The sequence below is a fragment of the Piliocolobus tephrosceles genome, chromosome 10, assembly GCF_002776525.5.
Source record: "Piliocolobus tephrosceles isolate RC106 chromosome 10, ASM277652v3, whole genome shotgun sequence".
Taxonomy (NCBI): Eukaryota; Metazoa; Chordata; class Mammalia; order Primates; family Cercopithecidae; genus Piliocolobus; species Piliocolobus tephrosceles.
Genome location: NC_045443.1, coordinates 46,027,232 through 46,035,744, shown reverse-complemented (window position 1 = coordinate 46,035,744; position 8,513 = coordinate 46,027,232). Strand labels below are relative to the sequence as shown.

Here is an 8,513-nt window from a genome sequence, read left to right as displayed (position 1 = left end):
TTCTAGGGTACATGTGCATAACGTGCAGGTTTGTTACATATGTATACATGTGCCATGTTGGTGTGCTGCACCCATCAACTCGTCAGCACCCATCAATTCATCATTTATATCAGGTATAACTCCCCAATGCAATCCCTCCCCCCTCCCCCCTCCCCATGATAGGCCCCATTGTGTGATGTTCCCCTTCCCGAGTCCAAGTGAGCTCATTGTTCAGTTCCCACCTACTATGCAGCCATAAAAAAGGATGAGTTTGCGTCCTTTGTAGGGACATGGATGCAGCTGGAAACCATCATTTTTTTTTTTTTTTTTTTTTTTTTTTTTTGAGACCTAGTCTCGCTCTGTTGCCTAGGCTGGGCATGATCTCGGCTCACTCAACCTCCGCCTCCCCTGTTCAAGCAATTCTCCTGTCTCAACCTCCCCTCAGTGCACTTTTATAAACCTTCCTCAGACCCCGTGGGAAGCCCAAGATTGTCAAAAACAGAATCAAGAAGTCTGACCGATATGTCAAAATTAAGTGTAACTGGCGGAAACCCAGAGGTGTTGACAACAGAGTTCGTAGAAGGTTCAAGGGCTAGATCTTGATGCCCAACATTGGTTATGGGAGCAACAAAAAAACAAAGCACATGCTGCCCAGTGGCTTCCGGAAGTTCCTGGTCCACAACGTCAAGGAGCTGGAAGTGCTGCTGTTGTGCAACAAATCTTACTGTGCTGAGATCGCTCACAATGTTTCCTCCAAGAACCGCAAAGCCATCGTGGAAAAGAGCTGCCCAGCTGGCCTTCAGAGTCACCAACCCCAATCCCAGGCTGCGCAGCAAAGAAAATGAGTAGACCGCTCATGTGCATGTTTTGTGTTTAAATAAAACTGTAAAAACTGCAAACAACAACAACAACAACAAAAACCTTTTTAAAAAAGGTAAGTGTTGGAGAGAATGTGGAGAAACGGGAACCCTCATATATTGGTGGTGGAAATGTAAAATGGTGTAGCCACTTTGGAAGACAGTTTGGCAATTTTTAAAAATGTTAAACATAAATTTACCATGTGACCCAATAATTTCACTCTTAGGGGTCTGCCTAAGAGAAATGAAAGCATGCATACACACAAAAACTTGCACAAGAATTTTCTTCTCTGTCTCACTCATAATAGTCCAATTGGAAAAATTAGAGACAACCTAAATGTCCATTAACATGTGAATGAGTAGACAAAATATGCTATGTCCATACAATGGAATATTATTCAGGACAAACTATGGATACCAGCTACAATGTAGGTGAACCTCAAAAAGAATATGCAGGTTGGGCACTGTGGCACACACCTGTAATCCCAGCACTTTGGGGGGCCGAGGCGGGAGGATTGCGTTAGCCTAGGAGATCGAGACCAGCTTGAGCAATGTGGCAAAATCCCTTCTCTACAAAAAATACAAAAGAAGTTAGCTGGGCATAGTGGTGCATACCTGTTGTCCCAGCTACCCCAGGAGGCTGAGGTGAGAGGATCACCTGAGCCCCAGAGGTCAAGCCATAATCAAGCCATTGCACTCCAACTGGGTGACAGAGCAGCCCTGTCTCAAAAAAGAAACAACAAAAACAAAACAAACAAACCCCTTTTTTTTTTTTAAGACTGGAGTCTCACTCTGTCACCTAGGCTGGAGCAGTGCATGATCTCAGCTCATTGCAACCTCCACCTCCCGGGTTCAATAAATTATCCTGCCTCAGCCTCCCTAGTAGCTGGGACTACAGGTGTGCACCAAGACTGCCTAATTTTTGTATTTTTAGTAGAGATGGGGTTTCACCATGTTGGCCAGGTTGGTCTCAAACTCCTGATCTCACATGATCCACCCACCTCAGCCTCCCAAAGTGCTGGGATTACAGTTGTGAGTCACCATGCCCAGCCAAAAAAACCCTATGCTCAGTGAAATAAGCCAGACACAAGTGATTACATATTGTATGGTTCCATTTATATGAAATATCTGGAAAAGGCCAAGCTATAAAGACAGAAGGTAGATTACCTTCTTTCTTTTTTTTTAATTTTCTCTCCTTCTTTCTTTCTCTCTTTCTCTCTCTGTTTCTTTTTTTGGCTGAGTCTTGCTCAGTTGCCCAGGCTGGAGTGCAGTGACACAGTCTCGGCTCACTGCAACCTGCACCTCCCAGGTTCAAGTGATTCTCCTGCCTCAGCTTCCCAAGTAGCTGGGATTACAGGCACCCGCTACCACGCCCAGCTAATTTTTTGTATTTTTAGTAGAGATGGGGTTTCACCATGTTGGCCAGGCTAGTCTCAAACTCCTGGCCTCAAGTGATATACCTTGGCCTCCCAAAGTGCTAGGGTTACAGGTGTGAGCCACCGCACCCAGCCAGATTACCTTCTTTCTAACCCCCTAACCCCCAGTGGAAAATCCTAACCCCCAATGGAATGATATTAGGTGGGGCCTTTGGGAGGTATTTAGGTTTAGACAGGTCATGAGAGTGGAGCTCCCATTATAGGATGAGTGTCCTTAGAAGAAGAGAAAGAGACTAGCATTGTCTCTCGGCTTTGTGAGGATATTGGGGAAAGACAGCCATGTGCAAACCAGGAAGAGTACCCTCACCAGACACCAGATCTGCCAGCACCTTCATCTTGGACTACCCAGGCTCCAGAGCTGTGAGAAATAAACATTTGTTGTTTAAGCCACCTAGTATATGGTATTATGTTATGGCAGCCTGAACTAAGACAATTTTCTATTATCTGTGGGAGGGGAGAGGAAGATAGTATAATAGTAAATGTGTATAAATATATATAGTAAATGTGCTTGAGGGATCATACTGCGATGTTGAAAATGCTCGAAAATGTATTTATGTTAAACAAGTTGATGAATTTGGTTTGAAAAGTCATTGAGCCAGATGCCATGGCTCACCCCTGTAGTCCTGGCAATTTGGGTGGCCAAGGAAGGAGGATCACTTGAGCCCAGAAGTTCAAGATCAGCCTGGGAAACATAGCGAGAACTTGTTTGTAAAAAATAAAAATAGTCTGGGCATGGTGGCTCACGCCTGTAATCTAAGCTCTTTGGGAGGTTAAGGTGGGTGGATCACCAGCCTGGCCAACATGGTGAAACCCTGTAGCCAGGCGTGGGCATGGTGGCTCACACCTGTAATCCCAGCACTTTGAGAGGCCAAGGTGGGTGGATCACCTGAGGTCAGGAGTTCAAGACCAGCCTGACCAACATGGAGAAACCCTATCTCTACTAAAAATACAAAATTAGCTGGGCATGGTGTCGCATGCCTGTAATCTCAGCTACTCGGGAGCCTGAGGCAGGAGAATCACTTGAACCTGGAAGGCAGAGGTTGCAATGAGCTGATATCGTGCCATTGCACTCCAGCCTGGGCAACAAGAGCGAAACTCTGTCTCGAAAAAATAATAATAATAAAATACAATTTAAAATAAAAATAAAAAGCCTGGTTGGGTGTGGTGGCTCATGCCTGTAATCCCAGCACTTTGGGAGGCTGAGGTGGGTTGATCACTTGAGGTCAGGAGTTCAAGACCAACCTGGCCAACATGGTTAAACCCTGTCTCTACTAAAAACACAAAAATTACCCCAGGTGTTGTGGTGCACATCTGTAGTCCCAGCTACTTGGGTGGCTGAGGTATGAGGATCGCCTGAACCCAGGAGGTGGAGGTTGCTGTGAGCTGTGATCATGCCACTGCACTCCAGCCTGGGTGACAGAACACCCTAGTCTCAAAAAAAAAAAAAAAGTCATCAAATTATATACTTTAAAAAAGTGAACTGGCTAGGTGCAGTGGCTCACGCCTGTAATCCCAGCGCTTTGGGAGGCTGAGGCGGGCAGATCACCTAAGGTCAGGAGTTCGAGACCAGCCTGACCAACATGGAGAAACCCCGTCGCTACTAAAAATACAAAATTAGCTGCACGTGGTGGCACATGCCTGTAATACTCATGACAATCATAGTCCTAGGTTCTGTAACTGGTCACGTGGTCAAAGCTGGTATTAATAGCTACCTTTTTCTTTTTCTTTTTTTCTCTTTTTTTTTTGAGACGGAGTCTCGCTCTGTCACCCAGGCTGGAGTGCAGTGGCTGGATCTCAGCTCACTGCAAGCTCCGCCTCCCGGGTTCACGCTATTCTCCTGCCTCAGCCTCCGGAGTAGCTGGGACTACAGGCGCCCACCACCTTGCCCGGCTAGTTTTTTTGTATTTTTTAGTAGAGACGGGGTTTCAACTAAACCGTGTTAGCCAGGATGGTCTCGATCTCCTGACCTCGTGATCCGCCCATCTCGGCCTCCCAAAGTGCTGGGATTACAGGCTCGAGCCACCGCGCCTGGCCAATAGCTACCTTTTTCTACTACTATCCTGTATTCCCTTTGCCTTCAGCAAGCACCTTAACAGGTATTTACCTGTTTCTTTACCTGATGGACTGACTCAAAGCTTCATTTCTGAAGGCTCTGGGCCATTAGTAGTCCTGGATTGGTTTGTTCAATTGACCTTAATCACAGGTCACAGTAATACTGAGATGACCTAAGGAATCTCCTGTATTCTTGATATACTCATACTTACCTCCACTGTGAAGTAATATTCCAATTTTTCTTTTTCTTTTTCTTTTTTTTTTTGACGGAGTCTCACTCTATCACCCAGGCTGAAGTGCAATGGTGCAATCTCAGCTCACCGCAACCTTGGTCTCCTGCTTCAGCTTCCCGAGTCACTGGAAATACAGGCGTGCACCACCATGCCTGGCTAATTTTTGTATATTTATTTATTTATTTATTTATTTATTTATTTTTGTTGTTGTTTGTTTGTTTCTTTTTTGAGACGAAGTCTTGCTGTGTCGCCCAGGCTGGAGTGCAGTGGCGTGATCTTGGCTCACCGCAACCTCCACCTTCCCAGTTCAAGCGATTCTCCTGCCTCAGCCTCCCGAGTAGCTGGGATTACAGCTGTGCACCACCACGCCCAGCTAACTTTTGTATTTAGTAGAGACGGGGTTTCACCATGTTGGCCAGGCTGGTCGTGAACTTCTGATCTCAGGTGATCTGCCCACCTCAGCCTTCCAAAGTACTGGGATTACAGGCATAAGCCACCATGCCCAGCCTCCAATTTTTCATTGCTAGTTAGGATCAATCACCCCAGCCAGCACAGTAACTTCTTTCTTCTCCTGCTGACTCAGAGCCATGAGAATCCCAAAGTGGCCTGACTTCAGTCTATTCCACTTCAGTGGAATCATTGTGTCTCCTGGTGGAAGCATTCTTCCCTTTGGAGCTAAGACCTCTAGGCCAGCAGAGCATGAGACTGGAAGAACAAGAAACAAAAATGTTGCTAGTGGGCCTCTAGTGGTAATTGTGCATTGTGCCATTCCCATTTCCATCCTTTAATTCCTGGACCTATGAATCCTGGCTGTGGAAGAAACAGCCCTATGTATTGAACACTGATTCAGAACATAGATAGTCTTCTAGAGATCCATGCTAAAAAAAAAAAAAAAAAAAAGATGAGATCCATGATCCAACCTTGCAAGGTGTTGTGACCTAGCTGATAGCATAAATGTGTCTTCAAAAGATCATTCCAGGCTGGGCGCGGTGGCTCACATCTGTAATCCTAGCACTTTGGGAGGCTGAGGTGAGTGGATCACCGGAGGTCAGGAGTTCGACACCAGCCTGACCAACATGGAGAAAACCCGTCGCTACTAAAAATACAAAATTAGCTGGGTGTGGTGGTGCATGCCTGTAATCCCAGCTACTCTAGAGGCTGAGGCAGGAGAATCATTTGAACCCGGGATGCAGAGGTTACTGTGAGCTGAGATGGTGCCATTGCACTCCAGCCTGGGCAACAACAGTGAAATTCTGTCTCCAAAAAAAAAAAAAAAAAAAGCCATTCCATCATTCTGTCAAACCAGCTTCAAGTTGGTGGGGAACATGGTAAGAATAGTGAATTTATAAGCATGGGCCCATTGCCACACTTCATTTGCTGTAAAATGAATTCCTTGATCAGAAACAATGCTGTGTGGAACACCATGAAGGTGAATGAAACATCCTGTAAATCCGTGGATGGTAGTTTTGGCAGAAGCATTGTGTATAGAGAAGACAAATCCGGATTTGCTCGTTCTCATGTTTATTTGCCATTTGAACATCCTCTTTTGTAGTGTATCTAATCAAGTTTCTTGCCAATTTTTATGTTAGATTGTATATCTTTTACTGATTTGTAGGAATTCATTTTATATAGTATGCTGGATGTAAGTCTTTTATCAGTATATGTGTTTCAAATTTCTTTTCCCAGTCTATGGCTTACCTTTTCACTTTATTTTCTTTTTCAAAAATTTAATTCACATACCATAATATTCAACCTTTTTTCCACCTTTTTAATAATGTTTTGTTTGGTTTGGGCCAATAGAATATTTAAAACTTTTAATGTAGTAAATTACATGACTGTATCAGAACATGTCATGTACCCCATAAATATATACACCTACTATGTACCCACAAAAATTTAAAATAATAATAATTTTAAAATGTAGTCAAGTATATCAGTCTTTTTCTTTAGGCTTACTATTTGGTTTTTGTATACTGTTTAAGAAATCTTTCAAAAAAAAAGATGTCTTTTTTCTATCCTAAGGTCATGAAGATAAGTTTCTACCTTATTTCTAGAGGCTTTATTGTTCTGCCTTTTACATTTGTATATACAATTCACCTGGGTTGATTTTTGTTATTATGATTTTATATATGCCTTAGAGATACTTCCTCACTGCTCTGCACTGTCTTCCCTTTTGTCATAAATCAAGTGTACATCTATGTGTGGGTTTGTGTTTGGATTTTTTATTCTATCCCATTGACCTACTTTTTTTCTTTTCTCTTTCTTTTTTTTTTTTTTTTTTGAGACAGAGTCTTGCTCTGTTGCTCTGGATAGAATGCAATGGTGTGATCTTGGCTCACTGCAACCTTTGCCTCCTGGGTTCAAGAGATTCTCGCGGCTGGGCGCGGTGGCTCAAGCCTGTAATCCCAGCACTTTGGGAGGCCGAGACGGGTGGATCACGAGGTCAGGAGATCGAGACCATCCTGGCTAACATGGTGAAACCCTGTCTCTACTAAAAAAATACAAAAAAACTAGCCGGGCGAGATGGCGGGCGCCTGTAGTCCCAGCTACTTGGGAGGCTGAGGCAGGAGAATGGCGTGAACCCGGGAGGCGGAGCTTGCAGTGAGCTGAGGTCCAGCCACTGCACTCCAGCCTGGGTGACAGAGCGAGACTCCGTCTCAAAAAAAAAAAAAGAAAAGAAAAAGAGATTCTCCTGCCTCAGCCTCCTGAATAACTGGGACTATAGGCACACGCCACCACGCCCAGGTAATTTTGTATTTTTAGTAGCAATGGGGTTTCACCATGTTGGTCAGGCTGGTCTCGAACTCCTGACCTTATGATCCGCCCGCCTGAGCCTCCCAAAGTGCTGGGATTACATGCATGAGTCATGAGTCACTGCGCCTGGCTTTTTTTTTTTTTTTTTTTTTTTTTTTTTTTGACAGAGTATCACTCTTGCCCAGGCTGGAGTGCAGTGGCAGGATCTTGGGTAACTGCAACCTCCACCTCCTGGGTTCAAGCGATTCTCCTGCCTCAGCCTCCCAAGTACCTGGGATTACAGGCGTGCACTACCACGCCCAGCTAATTTTTGTATTCTTAGTAGAGATGGGGTTTCACCATGTTGGCCAGGCTGGTCTCAAATCCTGGATCTCAAGTGATTCACCCACCTTGGCCTCCCAAAGTGCTGGTATTACAAGCATGAGCCACTGCGCCCAGCCTGTTAGAGTTTTTCTTTTTCTTTTTCTTTTTAATTTTTTGTTTTTTTGGTTTTTTTGTTTTTTGAGACAGAGTCTTGCTCTTGTCGCCCAGACTGGAGTGCAATGGTGCAATCTCGGTTCACTGCAACCTCTGCCTCCTGGGTTCAGGCGATTCTCCTGCCTCAGCCTCCCAAGTAGCTGAGATTACAGGTGTCTGCCACCACGCCCAGGGTAATTTTTGCATTTTTAGTAGAGACGGGGTTTCACCATGTTGGCCAGGTTGGTCTCGAACTCCTGACCTCAGCTAATCTGCCCACCTTGGCCTCCCAAACTGCTGGGATTACAGGCATGAGTCACTGCCAAGCATGGTAAAGTTTTTTCATTTTTTTCTTCCTTTCTTTTTTATGAGACGGAGTTTCACTCTTGTTGCCCAGACTGGAGTGCAATGGCATGGTATCAGCTCACCACAACCTTTGCCTCCCGGGTTCAAGCAATTCTCCTGCCTCAGCCTCCCGAGCAGCTGAGATTATAGGCATGTGCCACCACGCCCAGCTAATTTTGTATTTTTAGTAGAGATGAGGTTTCTCCATGTTGGTCAGGCTGGTGTTGCCCGGTAAAGTTTTTCTGCTAGATATCTTAAACATATTTTGTTAGAATTATTCTAAGGTACTTAATATTTTTATTCGAATGTAAATGGTAAACATATTTTGTTAGAATTATTCTAAGGTACTTAATATTTTTATTCGAATGTAAATGGTATCTTTACAAAGTTCTGTTTGTTGC

At 44.4% G+C, this 8,513-nt stretch overlaps 1 pseudogene; it reads left to right on the top strand.

The window, feature by feature from the left end:
* The window catches only part of LOC111541768, a 1,287-nt pseudogene extending 459 nt beyond the window's left edge, over positions 1-828 (top strand).
* The last annotated feature ends 7,685 nt before the right edge of the window (positions 829-8,513 follow it).